The sequence below is a fragment of the Myotis yumanensis genome, unplaced genomic scaffold, assembly GCF_028538775.1.
Source record: "Myotis yumanensis isolate MYYU_CA2020_CCGP unplaced genomic scaffold, mMyoYum1.0.hap1 SCAF_3, whole genome shotgun sequence".
In the NCBI taxonomy this organism is placed as follows: domain Eukaryota; kingdom Metazoa; phylum Chordata; class Mammalia; order Chiroptera; family Vespertilionidae; genus Myotis; species Myotis yumanensis.
Window position 1 is genome coordinate 169,821,226 of NW_027223754.1, and position 22,864 is coordinate 169,844,089.

General features: G+C 40.5%; 1 protein-coding gene across 2 annotated transcripts in view; it reads right to left on the minus strand.

Annotated features, from left to right (window-relative positions):
* TMEM117 (transmembrane protein 117) overlaps positions 1–22,864 on the minus strand; it is a 427,129-nt gene that overhangs the window by 388,044 nt on the left and 16,221 nt on the right. The window lies entirely within an intron of this gene.

The following is a 22,864-nucleotide window of genomic DNA, read 5'->3' on the forward strand; positions in this document are numbered from 1 at the left end:
CCCCCTGATCGGCCCTGCTCTGTGTGTGACTGAGGGCGGTGCCCCAACTCCCCTATCAGCCCTACTCTGTGACAGGGGGGAACTCCCCAACCCCCTGATGGGCCCTGCTCTGTGCGTGACAGGGGGAGCTCCTAAACCCCCTGATTGGCCCTGCTCTGTGCGTGACGGGGGTGGCGCCGCAACCTCCCTATCAACCCTGCCTTGAGTGTGACAGGGGCGGTGACCCAACCCCCCAATCGGCCCTACCCTGAGCGTGACTAGGGGTGGCATCGCAACCTCCCGATCCGCCCTGCTCTGTGCATGACAGGGGGAATTGCCCCAACTCCCCAATCGGCCCTGCTCTGAGCCCGACCAGGGGCTGCACCTAGGGATTGGGCCTGCCCTCTGCCACCTGGGAGCGGGCCTAAGCCAGCAGGTCATTATCTCTCGAGGGGTGCCAGACAGCGAGAGGGCACAAATTTTTGTGCACCGGGTCTCTAGTGTTATTAAGAAAGTTCATGTTTATTAGTCCAAAGAGAAAAATACCAAGGTGGGAAAAGCTATGATAGGAAAACAAGAACAAAATAGAGAAATAAAAAGAAGGGAGTCAAAATAGAAGAGTGAGTAAAAAAGATAGATGGATTTTTAAGCTCAGATTAATAGTAAATTAGCTATATCAAAAACAGTTAGCCCTAACCAGTTTGGCTCAGTGGATAGAGCATCGACCTGCGGACTGAAGGGTCCCAGGTTCGATTCTGGTCAAGGGCATGTACCTTGATTGCGGCACATCCCCAGTAGGGTGTGTGCAGGAGGCAGCTGATCGATGTTTCTCTCTCATCGATGTTTCTAACTCTCTATCCCTCTCCCTTCTTCTCTGTAAAAAAATCAATAAAATATATATTTTTTAAAAAAACAGTTGTAACTCACTGGCTGTAATGATAAATGAGTAAAAGAGATGGTTGGGAGAATAAAAAGAAATGAAACAGAAAACAGTATATGCAAATAACTTTAAGGTAGAATAAAAAGAATGCAAGAAACAAAAATAAAATATAAAAAACTTAAGTGCTGATGTGGCAAAAGGCAAGAAACAAATTCTCAGAATAACAATAAAAGGAAAGAAATAAAAACTAACTGGAAAAAAAGAATACAGTAAAAATAGGTAGAAACAGTAAAGCGAGACAGAAACCTTCAAAAGGGTAAAATGAAAGAGAGCAAGTTTCTTTTATTTTTTAATGACACAAAATTAACAAAATGTTTTCCTGCCTCAGCATAAGCCTCTGATTGTGGCTAATATTCCTGGCAAGCAAAAACAATAGTAGATTCAATATTTTCATTACATTTGGCGTTAAAAATAATTGTTAAATAAGAACTGCATTAGAGCTGTGAACATCTGAATGTGTTGGATGTGTTTGATTTCTTTCTATCATATATTTGAGTTAACGGAATTTCAGATATACTTGTAAAATCTAAATATACTCTCATATGCTAAAAGGTTTTGATTAAAGTAGAATCTCAAACAAATGACTGATTTTTAAATTAATCCCTATGCTACAGAGCACTTGTTAAATGTGCCTGCTTCTCCTGTACTAGGCTTATTAAAAAGAAGAAAAATAAGATTTTATTTCATTTTTAAACTGCGGGATAACACTGAGAATTTAAATTCATAAAGCATTGTCATTCAAAAAAAAGGATAAAATGGAAGCAGTTTTTATTACAAACTACTTTCTCTGTTATAACTATCACCACATTTAATGACACTTTGCAACATCTTTCTGTCTCTCTTAAAGCATTCAGCTCTACTGAATACTCACTTCTTAAAATTTTGTTTCCCATGGCATCTTTGATGAAATTCTCTACTGGGCTTCCTGCGTCATTTTGACTATTGCTCCTACATTTTCAGACTCTGATTTTATAATCTATTTCAATATATTTTATAAAAATGCAGTAAAACACCTCATTTGTGTCATCATTTCTTTTCTTTCTCTTTTGGCAAAAAAAAAATCAAAAGAAGAAAATTAGGCTATAAATCTGTGGATATTAGAGAAATTGCATAATACCTATTAAGGGTATTAAGAATTTTAAAACTGGCTAACTTTTATTTCATGACACAAGAATCAAAGGAAAAAAAGTAGGCTATAATCTGTAGATATTATGCAAATTGAATAATGCTATTAAGGGTATTAAGAATTTAAAAATTGGCTAAATTTTATTTCATGACACAATTTCTTTGCACCATGAAGCAAGACATACTACCTGATGGTAGAATAGGGTAACACATTAGTATCCTAAATGTCTTAACTGGAAGATGAAAAAATTCAAAATTACCTTTATAACTGGGGGATTATCAACAAATCATGCTCAACCTCTTCTAATACAATATGTCATGAAATGACTCCTGATTTCCATTCTTGAGTAAGCTAATTCTCTGGTAACATTAAGACACACACAAAAGCTCTGTCATGGAAATTATTTTGGAATTCTCAACTAAAAGTTAGCAAATAAGATGCCTAAAAGAAAGTATCTTCAAAAAAAGAATTTTCCTACTTCTTACTACCTGCTGTGTCACTGAGTTCCACAGCGGCCAAACAGAAGCAATGTCTTAGTCATAGGTCTTCTATGGTTAGAGGCAGACGGTTTTTTTCATTTATTTTTAGAATAGTATTTGTGCTTATAATGACGGTCTGTGCCAATGCTGTTTCCAAGCCAGTCCTTGATTACTACAGGATATAAGCCAAAAATGGAAAATGATGAGCCTGGAGTTGAGATAGGTAGCAGGTGGTTCTAAAGATAAGGAGCTTTGAAATGCCTTAGTCACAACTCACCCCAAGGAAGAGCAGAGATTGCCACGCTCATTTATATCACTCACCTTTGAGCAATTATCCTTTAAGATTAAGATTACATATTTAATAATTAACAAATATGTTCATGAAGAAATAAATAAATTAAGATAGGACCCACAAAGCTCATCAACTAATGTGTTTGGGGCCTTTTTTCAGAATAATACCTGAGTGAATTACTGAAGACCCAACAGGGCCTAGTACTGTGCTCTAAACACAAGAAAAAAGACTCCTCATAAGTGCTTAAATAACAGTATCTAATTAATCCTTTATGAAACATTAACTTCTTGCTGACATACATCAGTTATCAAATCAATAACAAGTCAATTCATTCTCAAGTATTGCAAAGTTGTTTTGTAATAGCTTACATAATTGTACTAAACACTAGTCACTGTTGTGCAGACAGCCAAACTAGATAGACACTTTATTCAGTTAATTTCCAGTTGCAAAGCCGTGATACCAATGAGGATGAAGCTACACAAAAGAGGCTGCTTCTTTGCATCTTCTAACATAATAGACACCTGCCTCCATTCATTCATCACTCACGGGAGGGTACAGTGGGGATAAATGGTGATGGATGGAGACTTGACTTGGGATGGTGAACACACAATACAGTGTACAGATGATGTGTTGTAGAATTTTGCACCTGAAATCTGTAAATTTTGTTAACCAGTGTCACCCCAATAAATTCAATAAAAAGAATAAAAGAACAAAAAAATAAGGTTTATTAAACCCTGCAAAAAATGTAAGATAATGAGAGTTTATACCACAATAAATCATAGGATAAGGTTTGAAATAAATTTGAAGAAAATATAAGATATGACATGTAGAAATGCAAGAGAACAGACAATCTGAGTGAGAAAGGCAGAAAAGAATGAGCAAGGACAGGGACAGGGAACAGAAAACAGTCCAACTGGGCCTCATAGCTAGGCTTCACCAATCGTAAACTACATTCTATTCTGCACTCAGAGATAACATAAGAGTGAGACACTGATTAATTGTTCATACCAACAGAGTACACATTTGAAAGCATGTCCCAGTTTTCTCACAACTTGCTGTCACCAGTGGACAGAAAACAGCCAGAAATATGATCATTCCTAAAATTGTCCTCCATACCACCGTATACATGTCTGACAAATAAATTATTTGTAAAGTGCTTAGAATAGAGCCACGAACATAATAAGTACTACATACGTATTAAATAAATTAAACATAATGAATCCCGACTCCCCCTTTTCCTTAGGGGATAACACCAAGTCCTCAAGACCACTAGAAATGAAACCATTTAAGCCAGGCCATTTCTCTATGGACAGCTTTTTAATAAAGAATTCCATTTCTTGAGAAACCAAGATGGCGGCATAGGTAAACACTGGAAATTGCTGCCTCCTACAGCAACTTCAAAAATACAACGAAAAGACAAAACGGACATCATCCAGAACCACAGGAAGGCTGGCTGAGTGGAAATTCTACAACTAGAAGGAAAGAGAAAAGCACACTGAGACTCAGAGGAGCTGCGGAAGTAAAGTGCAGAGGTACGGAGGCTGGAGCCCGCGAGGAAAGGAACTGGCACCTGAGGACGTGGCTGTCTTTTTGAATGGGGAGGGAGTCACAAGCTCCCGACTGCTCTGAACTCCAGTTCCGGGAAGTCTCTGGGGACCCAGGACTCACACGGGGAGAAACTGGACTGTCTGGCAGTGGGCAGAACTTGGAACTTTAGGGCGGCTTTCCCTCAGAGGTGCTTGCAGCAATTACTGGGACACTGAGGCGCAGGGCCTCTTAGGGCAGGACTGAGGATCAGCCATAGCTGCTTGCTTCGCCCTGTTGATTTCCGGAGACCACACCCCACCCAGGCTGCGGCAGAGGCTTTTGCATATGAATGCCCTGGCCCTTTGCTATCTGAAAATTACCTAACAAACTGCAGCTGGGCCAGACAGACCCAGAACTTCCAAGAGAAGGCCCAAGGCCCCACAGCAGCTTGCACTGCTTCACAGCTGGGCCTCATCTGGGCACCTCCAAACCCCAAAAAAGGAAGGGGAATCTGCAGATCTCTTCATAGCTCCGGCTGGGTAGCCTCAGGCAGAGGCTAAATTAGCACCTCCTTAAATCCAAGAGCCAGTGTACCCAGTGGTCAGAGTGGGACCATCCAGATTACAACTCCTCAGATCCATAAGGGACACACTCAGGGGGCAGACTCAGTGAGCACCAAAACCCCACTGAAGCAAGTCTTGCCCCAGAAGGGTGTCTTCAGCACAGAAGTTCTCCCACTGCAGACACAGCTGATTCTCACAGCCAATTGGCCTGGAGGTCAATTCCTCCCAGTGATACCTACAACAATCGAGGCTTAACTACAACAAGACTGTGCACAAAGCCCACAAGGGGGTGCACCAAGAGTGTCCACCTCAGGTAATTGGGGAGGCTGAGCCACTGGGTCCTATAGGACACCTAGCACACAAAGCCACTCTACCAACACAGGGAAGCATAAAAAATGCAGAGACAAAGAAACAGGTCACAAATGACAGAAATGGAGGAAAGCAAACAACTGGATATAGAGTTCAAAACCACAGTTATAAGGTTTTTCAAGAATTTTCTGGAAACTGCCGATAAATTTAGTGAGACCCTGGAGGATATGAAAAAAGGCCAACTAGAAATTAAGCATACACTGACTGAAATAAAGAATAATATACAGCCGAAACCGGTTTGGCTCAGTGGATAGAGCATCAGCCTGCAGACTGAAAGGTCCCAGGTTCGATTCCGGTCAAGGGCATGTACCTGGGTTGTGGGCACATCCCCAGTAGGAGATGTGCGGGAGGCAGCTGATCGATGTTTCTCTCTCATCGATGTTTCTAACTCTCTATCTCTCTCCCTTCCTCTCTGTAAAAAATCAATAAAATATATTTTTTTATAAAAAGAATAATATACAGAGATCCAACAGCAGACAAGAGGATCCCAAGAATCAAGTAAAAGATTGGAAATACGAAGAAACAAAAAATACCCAACCAGAAAAGAAAAAAGAATCCAAAAATATGACGATAGTGTAAGAAGCCTCTGGGACAACTTCAAGCGTACCAACATCAGAATTATAGGGGTACCAGAAGAAGAGAGAGGGCAAGATATTGAAAACCTATTTGAAGAAATAATGACAGAAAACTTCCCCTACCTGGTCAAAAAAATAGACTTCCAAGTCCAGGAAGCGCAGAGAACCCCAAACAAAAGGAATCCAAAGAGGACCACACCAAGACACATCATAATTAAAATGCCAAGAGCAAAAGACAAAGAGAGAATCTTAAAAGCAGCAAGAGAAAAAAAGTCAGTTACCTACAAGGGAGTACCCATACGACTGTCAGCTGATTTCTCAACAGAAACTATGCAGGCCAGAAGAGAGTGGCAAGAAATATTCAAAGTGATGAATAGCAAGAACCTACAACCAAGATTACTTTATCCAGCAAAGCTATCATTCAGAATTGAAGGTCAGATAAAGAGCTTCACAGATAAGAAAAAGCTAAAGAAGTTCATCACCACCAAACCAGTATTATATGAATTGCTGAAAGGTATTCTTTAAGAAGAGGAAGAAGAAAAAGGTAAAGATAAAAATTATGAACAGCAAATACATATCTATCAACAAGTGAATCTAAAAATCAAGTGAATAAAAAATCTGATGAACAGAGTAAACTGGTGAATATAATAGAACCAGGGGCATGGAAATGGAGTGGACTGACAATTCTTGGGGGGAAAGGGGTGTGGGGGTGCAGGAAGAGACTGGACAAAAATCGTACACCTATGGATGAGGACAGTGGGAGGGGTAAGGGTAGAGGGTGGGGTGGGAACTGGGTGGAGGAGAGTTATGGGGGGGGGAAGAGGAACAACTGTAATAATCTGAACAATAAAGATTTAATTAAAAAAAAGAATTCCATTTCTTGAGTAGATACATAGCTATTCAGATTATTTCTCCTTATGTCAATTTTGTTAAACTATATCTATCGAGGGTTGGCCCTTTTCAGGATTTCTCTCATTACTTTCCAACTGCTGTGCCATCCCTGAATTCTACTTTCTGAGTCCACAAATCAGGTGAACTGTGGCTTTCTATTGGGGTTAGAGCTGCCCCCATGCTACTGCACTGGGGAGTACCTTCAGGGTTAAAACAATATACACACGGATCTCACCAGTACGGCTTTCTTTAATCAAGGCTGTATCTCCTCTTGTTTCCGCCATCCTTTGGTCATTCTCCAATGCCTTAAAATAGTTGTCTTTTTTGGGGGGAAGGGGCAGTAAGAGGTTATAATTTTTATCTTACAGGAAGATTACTCTGATACAAGTTACTTTATATTACTAGAACTGGATTCTCATACATACGGAATTTGTATTGAACAAGTATGAGTATACAGGTAAACATTTCAAACTCAGTGTGTCCAAAATAGAAGCTTGACTTTTCATCCCCAAATCTTAAATGTATTGCCCACATCCAATTCAACATCCTATCCTGTGGGGTCAATCTCCAAAATGCATTCTAATTCCACCCACTTCTATCCATCTCTACTGTTACCATCCTGAGTCAAATTGCCATGCTCCTTCCTTAAACTAACACAGAAATTCCCTAATAACCAGTTAGAAGTTAGTCTTCCTGCCTTCATTCTTTCTCCTATACATTCTTTACCGAGCAACCCAAAAAGTCACTGTAAAAGCCTAAATAAGACCATGACATTCCTCTCTTCAAAACCCTAAGACAGCTCAGCCTTAAAATGAAATAAAATGCCCTTACCTCGATCTACCACATCCTACATCACTCACTCTTACCTACTTCTTCTTCCTCTCCCTCCTCCCTCCTCAGGTCCCACAAACATCCTTGATGTTTCTCAAGTTTACCAAATATTTGCCACTCGTGGATGTTTCCATTTACTATTCCTTCAATTTGCAGTGCACTATTTCCAGATTTTCACTTGGCTAGTTCCTTCTCACCATTCGGGTCTTAGTCCAATCTAACATCCTCAAAAGGAGCTAATCCAACTACCCGATTCAGAGTGCGACCACCCCAGGCATTTAGCAGCCCAGCTCCCTGTCTTGTTTTCTTTATAGAATACATCATTATCTGAAATCATCTCTTTTTTAAACTGTGTTTAATTCTGAAATCCTGTATCAGTCAGGTTAGGCTAGGTTATGTCACAATAACAAACAATTCCAAAACCTCAATGTGTTTAAACAACCAAGGTTTATTCCTTTGTCAAACTACATGTCCATTAGGGTCAGCTAAGGACTCTACTCCACACTGCCTTCACTCTGAGACTCAGGCTAACAGAGCAGCAACTTCTGGAACACTGCTGGTTGCCGAGAAAGTGAGGGGGGAAAGCTGGAGGGTCTTGCATGTGCAATCAATGCTCTAGCTTAGAAGTACCACATGACACCCCGCTCACATCTAACCAGCCAGAACGCATCACAAGACCACAAGTACAATCCTACCATGTTGCAGAAATGGGTGAGACAGAAAACTATAGTGAATTGCATTAATGACCACAATTATTTATATTTCCCCCACCAGAGTGTACAACATCTGAGAAAAAATAACCTTAAGTGTTTTGTTGTTTTTATTATCCCCAGTTCCTAGAATATAGGCCTCCAATATAACAGGCACTCTAGAAATACCTCTTGAATGAATGCATAGCATCTCTTCTATTAACCTTTCCTGAATTTCTAAGTCTAAAATATCTAGATTTTTCTCACTGAAGATCTTCCTCCACCCACTGCTGATAGTTTTCTGAAAAAGAGCAAAAATATTCTTCTTTCATATTCAATTTGCTCTGCCATCTAGAATTAGAGGAAAATCTGTTAAGCAAATTCTCTGTCCTGACTTAAACATAGGTTGTTAACCGCTTGTGTTTACAAAATTCAGTGGAGGGGATCGAGTCTCATAATCTGTTTAGGCTCTAAACAGAAGCAGGAGAGCAACCTAGAAATAAGTGGATGGGGTCATTTTTCAGTTAGCTAAACCAACAGACTCGTGGCCAGGGTTATAATGGGGGGAAAATGGGAAGCGCTATGAACCCCCATCTCTACAGCCTCCCCACCTCATATGGACAGAATGTCTATTCTTACTCTGAAAGGATCTGAGAGTCAGAACTTTAAAAACTAACAATGAGGACTGCTCCACGACTGCTCCTTGGGGACCCTCTTCCTTACCTCCACCGCTGAAAATACCATTACAGAGTTAGCTCTGCTGGCGGGGATGAGGGACAGACACCGAGTAGAGACACTCTTTAAAAGCATTCAATAACACCATTTTTTAAAGCAGCTTTCTTCACTTCGGTGTCTCACCGGTTGGATGGAGGTGGGGTGGGCACCCCCATAAAGTAGCCATAGTTGGAAGTTCAGAAGAATAAAGAAACTGCCAGAATAAAAATCTTTGATTGTGTATTATTTCAGAGTAAACTAAGAAGGAGGGCTCAAGGGTTCTGCTAAAACACCAGTTTTAAATACAGTATGTCTATCCTAGACACTAAATTCTCAAAGTGATATACACGTATTTGTTTATTAGTGTTTTTATTTTCCTTTAAGAGTAAAGGACTTTTTCCAATGACATGTCTGTGATTTGCTATCCCATTTCAACCCCACTGGGCTCCAGCCATTGGCCTCTGGCTAGTCATCAAACACTCAAAATACAGGACTGCCTGGGCTTTGACCGTCGCCCTGGTCTCTTCTTGAGTAGTTTCCCCCTAGAACGCTATTTGGGCTGTTCCTTCATCTCCTTCAGATCTTTGTCAAGCATCTCCTCATCAGAGATGGAATTCCTGCAATGTCCCACACCCCACCCTGGAATCCTCAGCTTTGTTTGTCCCCACAACATGTATAGCCCTCTGATTTAATATGTAATGACTTCTTTGTTATCCCCTGCCTTTTCCCACTAGAATGGAAGTTCAATAGGGGCAGGGGCTTTGTGTTATTCAATGCTGCATTCCCAGAGCCTAGAAAATGCTCAATAAGTACTTATTGAATGAACAAAATATATTTATTAAAGCTGTGTTATTAAGGCTCCAACACTTTGCAAGTGAATTGAGACAAATCAATAGTCATAATCCAAAAGAGTGGACAAGTTCAGGTAAACACTAAGCTTCAAAAAAGAAATTCAGCACCATCAATATCTTTACAACTTAATGGATTTATCTGTGAATGTAAGTCTTCTTTTTCTTAGAGTCTCTTCTAGTGTTGCAAATAATCAGAATAATACATTCATTTCTTTCAGCAAACAGAGAAAAGAAAGTAGGATGATCTAATAATAACTTAAGGTTCCAATTTTAGAAACTGACTGATATGCCTTATGTTCAGTAAATGATGGGAATGGGCTCAGGGAACAGAAGTTCTTAAAGTGAAGATGGCATTTAAAAAAAAAAAGAAGAAGAACAGCATGCTTGAGGTATCAGGTCTTCCTCCACACCCTTGCTTCCTTCCTTCCTTCTCCTCCACTCCATCCTCACTGCCACTTCCAAATGGAGCCTTCGTCACCAGAGGTCATCTCTACCAAGTACAGTAGGTACTGCAGCACACCCACCCCCTGCCCAAATGCCAGTCATCCTGCATTCATCTTCCTATTTTGATTCTGTCATCCTTGTGATCAAACATGTTTACTTTTCTTCTTTGACTTCATAGATATTGTGGTTTCTTTTAACAACAAGCTTATACAGCTTTTGTCATGTAAAAGGGAGGGACCTACTCCATTGACTTCCCCATTGTTTTCACAATTTTAAGCTCCTTAACTGAAATTCACCTCCCTCCACAATTTACCTTCAACTTCCCTTTCCTGTCTCCACGGGACCCAAATCTGCTGACCCAGGAAAACTGGCCCATTCACACTCTACCCCCAAACCATTTGTCCTTGCCTTGCCCACAACTTTGTGCCTGCCATTCCTAGAACTGTTCTTTGCAACTGATAGGTACTTGATATGTTTGTCAGTGATGATGCTGAAAAAGGATACAGTTCAAGCAGAAATAAATTGGGAAGAACAAGAAACTGTTCTATATTCTTTCATGAGATGGTCAGTCAAGTGTGGCCACAAGAGGGGACAGAGAAGGAAACCACCACTCATTCCTAGAGAGTCAGAGTCACTGCTTGCCAGGAAGGGACCACAATATGGGTAGGAGGCATGATGGGACAAGGAAGCAGGCTCAACAAGGCAAGCGGGAGCCAAGAGTTAAGGACCCACAGGCAAGGATTTTTATGTGGGGTCAGGAGGACACAAGGGAAAGGTACAGGGAGATTTCATTGGTGTGTTTGAATGTCACTAGGTCACAGATTTGGGGGGGTGGGGGAACAAGAAAGGAAAACCTTATACTAGTAAACCTGGTCACCTGTGCAGGGTGCTCACAATCTGTTTGAGGGGATGCTGAGGCAGCAGAAAAATATGAAGTTTAAAAATTTATAATATGAACATTCGCTTCCCTGGGCTGCCGAGAGATAAGTTCAAGCTCACCCTTCTCGGGTTTATGTGTGTACCAGCTTGTCTTCTCTTGGCTGGTCTGTCCATGTCAATGGGCATGTCCTCAGGGACACACACAGTATTATAACAAGCACGGACCAGCCCAGGGAAATCTTGATGTGTAATCACATTCCTCTTGAAAAGAGAGAATGTGAGGTTGCTGATGGCTGCAAGGGCAGAAAGCATTGTGCGGAGACCTTCTGGGTCAGCGGCAACAACGGGCTTTGTCCTGGAACTGCGCAACTTCTTGCCAGGTCAACTAAACGCCTTTCCTTACCCAAAAGAGAGGTCTGGTCAGGCAGAGGGTGGTGCCAGAAAAGGTCCCTGAACACAGACAAAGAGGAGCGAGCTGTAAGGAGTGGCCTAGCACAACCCAGCCCCGAGGCCCACAGGCTCGCCGGCTGCCAGCTCACCATCTGGGATGCCTGAAAAGGCACCTGTCTGGGAATCAGGAGGTTTCCGTTTATGTTCCAATTTTACTGCTGGCTATTGTCGTGACCTTGGAGCCAAGCGGATCAACCCTGGACAGTTCTGTTTACCCATCAGCAATAAGTCTGGGCCATGACCAGGACAAAAATACAAATCAAAACCAACAGAACTGCTTCGACCACCGTCGATACTCAAAATCAATACACAGCTGCAAAGCCACCACTAGGACGCAATTACAGTTTGTCTGTGGAGAGGTCATGCACCCCTTATTCCAGCCTGACCCCTGCGAACCCCCTAGGTTTACTTCTAATGGCCTTTGTTCCCCCTTCGCTCCAGAACCCTGCACAACAGGACAGCTTCCAGATCAGAACACTCTCCTATGTTCTCCCTGTGACCAGCACTTACCCTGTGGACCAGCGGTTCTCAACCTGTGGGTCGCAACCCCTTTGGTAGTCAAATGACCCTTTCACAGGGGTCGCCTAAGACCATCCTGCATATCAAATATTTACATTACGATTCATAACAGTAGCAACATTACAGTTATGAAGTAGCAACGAAAATAATTTTATGGTTGGGTCACAACATGAGGAACTGTATTTAAAGGGCCAGAAGGTTGAGAACCACTGCTGTGGACCTACATCTCCTAATGATGCCAACTGCTAACATCCTCGCTTGTTCATCACACCTCCCAAGCAGCATAATACTTTAACCCAATGACAACATCTTTAAGAACTGATTCTAATTATAAAAATTAATGAAAGAAAAGTAACAAAACAGGGAAAACTTTTGTCAGTGCCCTCTCAAACCACACTCCTCTTCCCCCAGGACTATTTATTACCTGAACAACAAACAAATGGAGTATGAGCAATGCGGTATTAAAGAATTAAGCCATCTGCCAAACCGGTTTGGCTCAGTGGATAGAGCGTCGGCCTGCGGACTGAAGGGTCCCAGGTTCGATTCCGGTCAAGGGCATGTACCTTGGTTGCAGGCACATCCCCGGCGGGAGGTGTGCAGGAGGCATCTGGTCGATGTTTCTCTCTCATCGATGTTTCTGACTCTCTATTCCTCTCCCTTCCTCTCTGTAGAAAATCAATAAAAAATATTTTAAAAAAAAAAGAATTAAGCCATCAAGCACCCTTCACTTCCAATTTTACTCTGTATTGTTGAACCAGCTGTCAAGTTCCACACTGGCTAGTTCCCTTGCACCCATTGGTGAAGTGGCTACTCTTGCGTGGGTATGCCTGCTACAATTCCACTTTCATAAGAAATTTCTACCATTTCCTTCCATAGGTGGGAAATGAGGAGTGGAGGTAATGATTGGACCTGGTAAGGAGGGGGTGCCTTGGCCCCTGAATGACTCATCTCTATCAAGTACAGTAAAAAGTAGCTAGAAAGGTAGCTGGTTAATGATTGCTTAATGACAATGCTCTACCCTGAGTTGGTGTTAGCAAGTCCTTGAGGTATCCTTTCTTTAAAAAAATATATTTTATTGATTTTTTACAGAGAGGAAGGGAGAGGGACAGTTAGAAACATCAATGAGAGAGAAACATCGATCAGCTGCCTCCTGCACACCCCCCACTGGGATGTGCCGCAACCCAGGTACATGCCCTTGACTGGAATCGAACCCAGGACCCCTCAGTCCGCAGGCCGACGCTCCATCCACTGAGCCAAATCAGCCAGAGCTTGAGGTATCCTTTGACAGTGTTTGCATCCTCTGTTCTGCTGGAACTAGAGCACCTGGGGATCCTTTCACACTGAAAGCTGCAGCTGACTGCTCTTCAGTGCTAATGGCTGGGTAACACACTCTGCACCTAATCGGGCACCTACTCAGCAGCTGTGGGAGGAAGTGACTGCATACCTGGGGATTTCCAGCCTCTCCTTCCTTTCCTGCTCTATGAGAGAGAAGAACATTAAAGTTAGAGGGTCAGGCAGTGCCCTCGGCAGTCCCGGATCTGTCTCTTACATCAATAGTGCCAGTGGTTCTCAACCTTCCTAATGCCGCGACCCTTTAATACAGTTCCTCATGTTGTGGTGACCCCCAACCATAAAATTACTTTCGTTGCTACTTCATAACTGTAATTTTGCTACTGTTATGAATCGTAATGTAAATATCTGATATGCAGGATGTATTTTCAGGAGTCGCGACCCACAGGGTTGAGAACCGCTGACGGAACAGACCCAGGGACGCCCCTTCTTCCAGCCTCTGGCCACTCTCCAATCATCACCTTCAGAACCACCTCTGGGGCCAGCCAACATACTGGGGGTTTTTTCTACCTTAACTCCTTATTGCCGAACAACCACGAGCTCCCATATTCGTCAGAATTATTCCACCGAAGTGAGGCTGCGGTCACCTGCCTGACCAACCTGCATCTGCGGGCCTCCTGGACCTACCTCTCTCTGGGCTTCTATTTCAGCCCACCGTGTGGCTCTCAAGGGAGTGGCCACTTCTTCTGAGAGTTGGCAGAGAAGCACAAGGGTGCTGAGCATCTCTTAATTTTGCAAAACCAGCACTGTAGCCGCACTCTCTTCCAGGGTGTGCTGAAGCCTTCCCAAGATGAGTGGGGCAAAACTCAGGGCCATGGAAGCCACCCTGGCCTTGGAGAGGAACCTGAACCAGGCCATTTTGGAGCTGCAGGCCCTCATCTCTGTGAGTTCCTGGAGAACCACTTCCTGGATGAGGAGGTGAAACTCATCAAGAAGATGATTAACACCTGACTAACCTCAGCAGGCTGACTGGCCCCTGGGCTGGGCTGGGCGAATATCTCTTCCAAAGGCTCACCCTCAAGTACAACTAGGAGCCTGTGGAGCCCAGAGGCCTTTGAGAGGCCCCTCTGCATCCCCTGGTGTCTGGCTTTTACCTGAGCCTCTTCCCAAAACTACTAGTCATTCTTTTAACCACCCTGAAGCCCTCTCCCATGCATTGGACCAAATGAAACAATAAAGCTTTTTGCAGGAAAAAAAAAAAAAGTTACAGGATGAGGGTTTTGTAAAGGGCTACCAACTTCAAAAACTCTTAGACATCAAATTTCCCTGGAAGAGGGGTATTCCTCGGGGATCAGTTTAATGCTAAACATCAATCATTTCCCAACTTACCTTTCCTAACCTCTCATATCAAAAACTTTGCTTATTTTCTCTATGTTAAAGACCACTCCAAGCATTGGAATAACATCTTTCTCTAACTTGAATGCTGCTGTCACTTCTGATTCTAAAATGATTTTACTCTACAAAAACGAATTATGGGTTGACAATTCAAGTGTCAAGACAAACAAAGACTCTGGCACTCAGTATACACTGGCTGAGAATGAAGATGGCGATGAACATTTAAATAATGGCTATCATGAGTATCAAATACTGTATTTTGAGAGGATTTAAAACTACAGGTATTCTAAGTAACATTTGGCTACATATATAGCACTTCTTCAAGTAATTCCTTCACAATGAAGTCCTTATCACCTTGATTGTATATTCTTAAAATAATTGTTGACAATCATTCTGCATAGTAATAAATATACATTTATTTAAAATTACTATCAACTATCAGGATAAACTTGAGGATTATTTTTACTACTCAGCTACTTATATCTCAAATTAACACAAAAGAAGTCAGATCAGCCGGAACCGGTTTGGCTCAGTGGATAGAGCGTCGGCCTGCGGACTCAAGGGTCCCAGGTTCGATTCTGGTCGAGGGCATGTGCCTGGGTTTCGGGCACATCCCCAGTAGGAGATGTGCAAGAGGCAGCTGATCGATGTTTCTAACTCTCTATCTCTCTCCCTTCCTCTCTGTAAAAAATCAATAAAATATATTTAAAAAAAAAAGTCAGATCATACTCATATCATTGTATTAAATGGTTTTCCTTCCTAAATTATGATTAAATTTATTTCTTTGTGCTTTGGATGTTCCTATATAACCAGGACTATTTTGCCCACACTTTCTGGAATGTTTCCTATTTTGAATTGATAAAATCATATGTGTAGCTCAAACACAAAGAAAAAAAATTTCAAACGAGGTGTAAGCTACTAGTAAGACAATATAAAACAAACCAGCACTTAGCTTTATTAAATTCATTAAATGACAAAACATTATTGAGTGAGTTACTTGGTATTTTATGGAAAAGAGCCTTTTGTTAAAATAAAACAAAAGAAAAAAATCTGAGAATTTGTCTTCTCAAATGTCTGGATGTGTTGAGAATGCTTTATTCAGAACTTTCTGTTTAAAACTAGAAGACATAAGTACACAGAAAATAGCGTACTCCTTAATATTTTGCATAATATAAATATAACAAAAATACACTTTTAACATGTATATTTCATAGATGCCAGGTTATCAATCAAAACATTCTTCTTTTTTTTTTATAATGACATGCTTCTAAAAAAAGAATCATGATTTCTATGCAGCTGGTATGAAGCATCCATCCTATATAAAAACTGTTGTTTGAAATATTAACCCTGCTATTTCTGGCTTCCGTAAATGCTTGCTGGCTTAAATAATAAGGATAATAAGACTACTCCCATTTCAGAGAGGCCATTAAACCTTCCCCAGACGAAGTTATCAGTGCTGGCGTCAGGCCAAGCCTTTGGTGGAGGTCTCAAAGCCCCAGCACATAGGGCCCTTTAAGAACTTGCAAAGGGAACCAGAAAAACCCCATATTTGGGAGACAAAGAAGGTAAAATCGTATAAATATGAGAAGCTTCGTGTGTGATTCCACCCAGAATTTGAGATACATTTTCCTCTGGGCCCGTGCGTAATAAATGTAACTCCATCTAAGCGTTGCTTGGTTCTTCTCTGGTTTTTCCGTAACAGTATCTTGGGGGAACCAAAGATATATATGAAATATTGCTTATAGTCAAGCCTGGGCCCATAATTCTGAAATCCAAACGACTCTGCTCTTTTAACTGATTTGTTGGCAACACCTGGCCAAACCTGAATTCATTTGGCAACAAAACCTAACCTGCTCAGATCTGAAGCTGTTTATAGGCTTTATTTATGTCACTTCGTGTGAATATGTATATATTCAGCTACAGATATATTAATGAGTTTGATGATGGAGTATTTTCTCAGCTCCGTAGGGTGAGCTACTAAATGTAAGCACATGCACTGAATTCTGAAATATATCTGGTCTCAAGGTTTGAGTAAGAAATGGCAGGCTTGGATTAAATTCAGTAAACCCACACTGTGCTTTTCTGAGGATCATTCAAGGTAAATGGGCCATTGCCTACATTCTCATTACCAACCCCTCATTTCCTGAACTCATTATCCTCTGTAACTACATTCTCCTAATGACTTTGTCTCTTTTCTTAAGATAGTCATTCCTATAGTCACCCAGCCCAATCTTCCTAGTTCCCAGTAATTTCACCCTTACTCTCAATGCCTCCTATCCCATCAGTTGTTGAAGGTTCACAGGTTCCATATATCCCCAACCTGCTACCCACCATCCACCTACATTTCAAACTGACCTGAACAATCTCAAGGCTGAATGACTGCAAGAGGCCCCAAAAATAATTGCCTACTTCCTTTCTACTCCCCTAACCTCTTCCCCACCAACTCCCACCAGATTCTGCTTCAAGATTAATCTCATCATCCTCCTCCATCTTGTTCAAATACTTTCCTTGATCAAATGCCACAATGGAAGAGATAAAGTATGGGACTGGCATTGAAAGACCAAAGAATGTACAGCCAGCCCACCTTTCTACTGCAACCTCCTGCTCTTTCCTAACACAAACCTTTCACTCCAGTCAAAATAAGCATGACCTCAGTTTTTCCTCACTCCAAAAAGAGCTAAGTTGTTCTCATCTCTTTTGCTCACACTCTCCACACCATGACCTGAAATCTGTAAAATTCTTTGCATTACATCCATTATAATCTCACTCATACTTCCGACTCATCCCACACTGGCAGCAAAGTTTTCTTTTGCCTTCCTGGCCCACCATGATCTCTCTTCTTAAATCCCCACAGCTCTCACAGTCTGTACTATTCATTTGATAGTTGATATGTACTTTCTTGTATTATCAGAATAATTAATTTTTCACATATATGTATCTTGTCTCTTTAAACAGATTTTAAATTCCTTCAGAGCAGAGACCATGTCATAGTTTACGAATGAGCAATAAATACCCTTCTATAGCTTACGATAAAAAAGCAACATTGGCAAAGTCCACATGAAAAAAACAAAGGAACATTAATATTTCTTCATGCAAATGTATCAAACACTACTATGTTCCTGGCATTGTTTTAGTCACTGAGGATTAAATGATAAGCAATACAACATAATCCCTGCCCACCACCACCCTCCCCCCCAGGCTAATGGTATGGCTAGGGAACCATACATTATTTTATAAATAACTATATACACATATGTATGTGTTTTGGAAAAATACTATGCAATATTAAGAGGTTCAGAATCATTATCAAATGCTATACCTGTCAACTCAATCTGAGTTGGCCTTCCTTCCATCCATGTTTAAAAAAAATAAAATAAGGCAATTAACAGAGGTTCATGTTAGGAAAAAAAGGGGGGGGACAAATAGCAGGAGCAGTTTGTTGGAGAAATATATTTGTTTCAATATTGATGTTCTAAGATTCATCCTTGAGTAAAGTAATTCACTTGGAAAGCATTACTTAGACCTTGTTTATTTTGCCCTTCATGGAATTTTCACAGACTACAATATAGAACTGCTTTTATGCTCAAAAGCCATATTATAAATTTTGTGAATGTCTGCACTAAGATACAACAGTATGAAGTCCATTTCTGCATTTCCCACTCACCATTCAGTGCTTCCTGTATCAAGCAAAGAAAAAAAAATTCCTTACCAGAATTTAGGGTAAGGAAATCCCAGAATTTAGTGCAAAGAAAACTTCCCCTGTGAAATTTGTAATTTTCATCATTTCTGATATTCAAAGCTATGGAATATATCACATTTCTCTCTTTTTGTCCAGGCTCCAAGGAAGCTCAAAACCAATAAGGTAACAAAACTCAAGAAATCAAAACATATTTGATTTTCCTTGTTTTCCATGGTCCTCATTTTCTATTCCTATTGTATTAAGCATATGTGTTGTTGTAAATCATTTCAATTCCTTTTTGGAGTAAAAATTATTTCTTGCCCAGCCAGCGTGGCTCAGTGGTTGGGTGTCAGTCTATGGAACCAGGAGGTCATGGTTCAATTCCCGGTCAGGGCATATGCCCAGGTTGCAGGCTTGATCCCCAATGTTATTATTTGGTACAATTCCTACTACAAATCACAGACCATGAGAGTTTCATGTTGTTCACCAAAATAGCCACAACATTGTAATATTTATATCACATTAAAAGATAAAACTTATAACCAATGAACTGGATTAAATTATGTGCTCACAGAACATTTGCTCTTCCTCATTTTTTAAATAAATATAGGTGTTTTTTTATTGATTTCAGAAAGGAAGGGAGAGGGAGAGAGAGAGAAAGAGAAACATCAATGATCAAAGAGAGTCGTTGATTGGCGGCCTCCTAATGAAGAGAGCAAATGCCCACTTAAAATTGGCAATATTGTGTTGTCCTTTTGGAGTCTTTTAAGAAGAGACTTTCCATCATAAAATAAATAAGGGAAGACTCACAAGTTAATTACATGAAAGGGGTAATTCTATTTAATATTTTTATTTGGCATTTCATATGAGAATGACAAAAAAGCTGTTTAACTGATCTCACAAAATGATTGTTTATTTTGTAAACCATTCCAATATCTATTAACAAATATATCTGTGCTTGCAATTAACAATCCCATCCTCTAAACTTACATACCCCATCATCACCGTCAACTAACCACAAGCTTATGTGAACAATTTGTTAAAGGTTTAAATATGGCCTTTAAAAAAATGAATTGTGTGTAAGTGCTAATGATTTGGGAACAAAGGTGAAAACATTTATCACATTCCAAGCCAATAAGAACAACGAGTATGCTTGCATTAAATTTTGGATTCTTTTCCACAGTGTTGCATGGCTGCCAGTTCCAGAGTACCCTGATGTACTTGATGTACTTTCTTTGGTGCATGTGGACAAAAGTGGAAGCCAGGGGGATGACAACAGACAGAAGGAAGTTAAAGAAAGCATCCCAGAGGGCATAATGCTTGAACTTGGATGTGAAGGGAAAAGAGAAATTCACCAACTTAACAAGGAGAGGATGACCATGATGGGTATGGGATGGCACATATGCAAAGGCAAGAAGCATGCGAGACTATTTCTGAGCAACCGGGATCTCTCCTCTTGTCCTCTCTAAGGTCACTATTTCTACTTGTGTCCTAAGTCACAGACTAAAGAAACCTTCAGAGATGATGTCTTTCTTCTATATCTTTGTCTACATTTCAATCTAGCTTCTTTCCCACAGGTTGGAGAATCAGCAAATAATTCTGCATAGTGTAGAATGTCAAGAGATCAGGTTTGAAGTCAGGCAGGAGTAGATCATAATAAGCTTTAAATATCAATCAAAGGAGTTAAGACTTTATTCTGTAAGTGACAGGAGACATTTAGCCATGTAGAAAAATTATTTCGGTAGCAAAATCCAGAATGAATTATGAAGGAGAGAACTCTTAGAAGCATATGATCGTGAGTGAAGGAAGAAAGAATGGCCATTAAGGAAGATGAAGGGAGATAACAGGAGTAGACAAGTTTCAAGTTTATTAGAAAATTCAATCAGGAGTCTAGTTATCTACTTATCATCAAAATTTTCAAAAGGTTATCATCCCTTCTTCTCTGATATCCCATATAATTTTATAGACTTTTAGTAAGAAAAAATTTTTATAGACTTTTAGTAAGACTTTTAACCTACCTGGTGTGGCTCTGATGGTTGAGCATCAACCTATGAACCAGGAGGTCACAGTTCAATTCCCAATCAGGGTACATGCCTGGGTTGTGGGCTCAATTCCCAGTAGGGGACATGCAAGAGGCAACTGATAGATGATTCTTTCTCATCATTGATGTTTCTCTCTTTCTCCCTCTCCCTTCCTCTGTAATCAATAAAAATATATTTTTAAAAGAAATTGCCATACTGCCAAATAGAAGTGATAAAGCTGACTGTAAATACAATCTTCCCTATAGTAAGCAAAAATAAATAAACAAAAAGATACACTTTTACACTATTTTAAAATAATTTGTACTCAATATACCACTTGAAATCTAGAGTGAATTATTTATACCAACAGGAGAACTACAAAGTAAGTTATGACTGAAATGTGATTTTTGTATAGGAGGTAAGATTTTGCAAGGGGATAGCTTAACAAAATGTAGCAATTGCAAAACCAAATGATCTGCCCTTATTATCAATACCATAACCTTGACCATATGATTCTCAATTAATCCTTAATATAGGCAGAAAGCTTTGGTCTAAGTTCACCTTAACTTTCTACACTGAGCAAATTTCCTGAATGGGTTACAAACATATCCAGCCATTGCTTGTAATGGATATCTGTTGTTTTGTCTGTCCAGCACCCTTCACCCATTTTTGCTGACCCATTACCCCTTCCCTCCCCCATTTTTAACTTTGTCTATCCATATGGTTACTACTCAGGATACCATGCTTGTTCAATGTTTGGTGGATGGCCCAACTAACACCCAGTTCCTAGATATCCTCTGTATCAATGACCTTTCTCTCCACTCTAGCACCTACTCTCTAAAGATTCCCTAGTTGAAAATCACCACAAAGAATAGCTGTAATTCTGTTAGAACATGACATTTAACCACACCCATCAGTCCTTTCCCTTTTCTTACTCTCATTTTACCTGTTCAATTTCATCCAAATCTTCAGGCTCTTGCCCACTCCTCCCAGACCATCATCTTCCCCACCTCCTTTCCATATCCAGCCAGACCCCCTAATAATCAAATCAATAACTCTTTTATTAGAACCCTCCATTTATGTTCCATCCTTTGTTTCCAATAACACAAGCCAGAACAGTCCCCACCCAGATGAATCACTCCCAACTTCTGTTCAGGTGACGGAACTCTCAAAGAGAAACCTGCTCAACACTTCAGACTGGTGGCATTCAGAGTTATAGCAGATAACCTCATCTCTCAGTGATCATCTGTAATCCTTTCATTTGTCCCTACCCTGTTTGCTTCCACACTCCCTTGGATCACTATTCCAAACCTTGACCACTTTCTTAAATTCCTTGCATCATCCAACCTCTCCATCTCTATCTTTAGCTCTTTCTTCTTCATTGTGAAGTAGAAATCACCAGATGGCAGCACATTCACCCTCTCTACTCCTTCACTTCAAACATTCCCATTAGAGTACCAGCTTTTACTTCATTTATGATTATTTCTGAGGAACAGGAGTCTCTCTTCCTGTCCTCTTAAGGCCACTATTTCTAGTTGTGTCCTAAGTCACAAACCAAAGAAACCTTCAGAGATGCTATCTTTCTTCTATATCCTCACCTGCACTTTAGCTCCTTACCCTATAACAACAAGCAGATCCATCAATCTCACTCCTCAAATAAAATCACCACCAACAACAATAACAAAAATCTACCATTGGTCCTTCCATTTTTTAAAACATACTTTTATTGCTTTCAGAGAGGAAGGGAGAGGGAGAGAGAGATAGAAACAACAACGAGAGAGAATCATTGATTGGCTACCTCCTGCATGCCCCCCACTGGGGATTGAGCCTGCAACCAGGGCATGTGCCCTTGACCAGAATCGAACCTGGGAACCTTCAGTTCACAGACTGACACTCTATCCACTGAGCCAAACCAGTTAGGGTGGTCCTTCCATTTTTAGCTACTTCCTATTTCCTTCTTCCATTTCCTCATCAAACTCCTTAAAACTATGCACATATATAATAAATAGACAATATGTATATATTATGTATTTATGTAATAGAACCAGATGGCAATAGTTTGAGGAGAACACAGAAATTGAAAGGAATAATATGTAATATTACATGTGAATATATATGTATGTACATATATAGTTTGTTCATTCATTATTTAAATCATTGCCATCTGTTTCTAACCAAACTGCTAGACTGAAAACACCCACAATAAGTCACCTATGATCTTATAAGTGCTAAATTCAAAGCTCTATGACCAAGTTCTCTTTCGAAGTGACCAAGCAGCATTTTAAAATTTATTGACCATAGCACCTACCACCTCTTTACATATTAGAAATTTACTTGCTTAGTGACTTTCTCCTGCAGGAT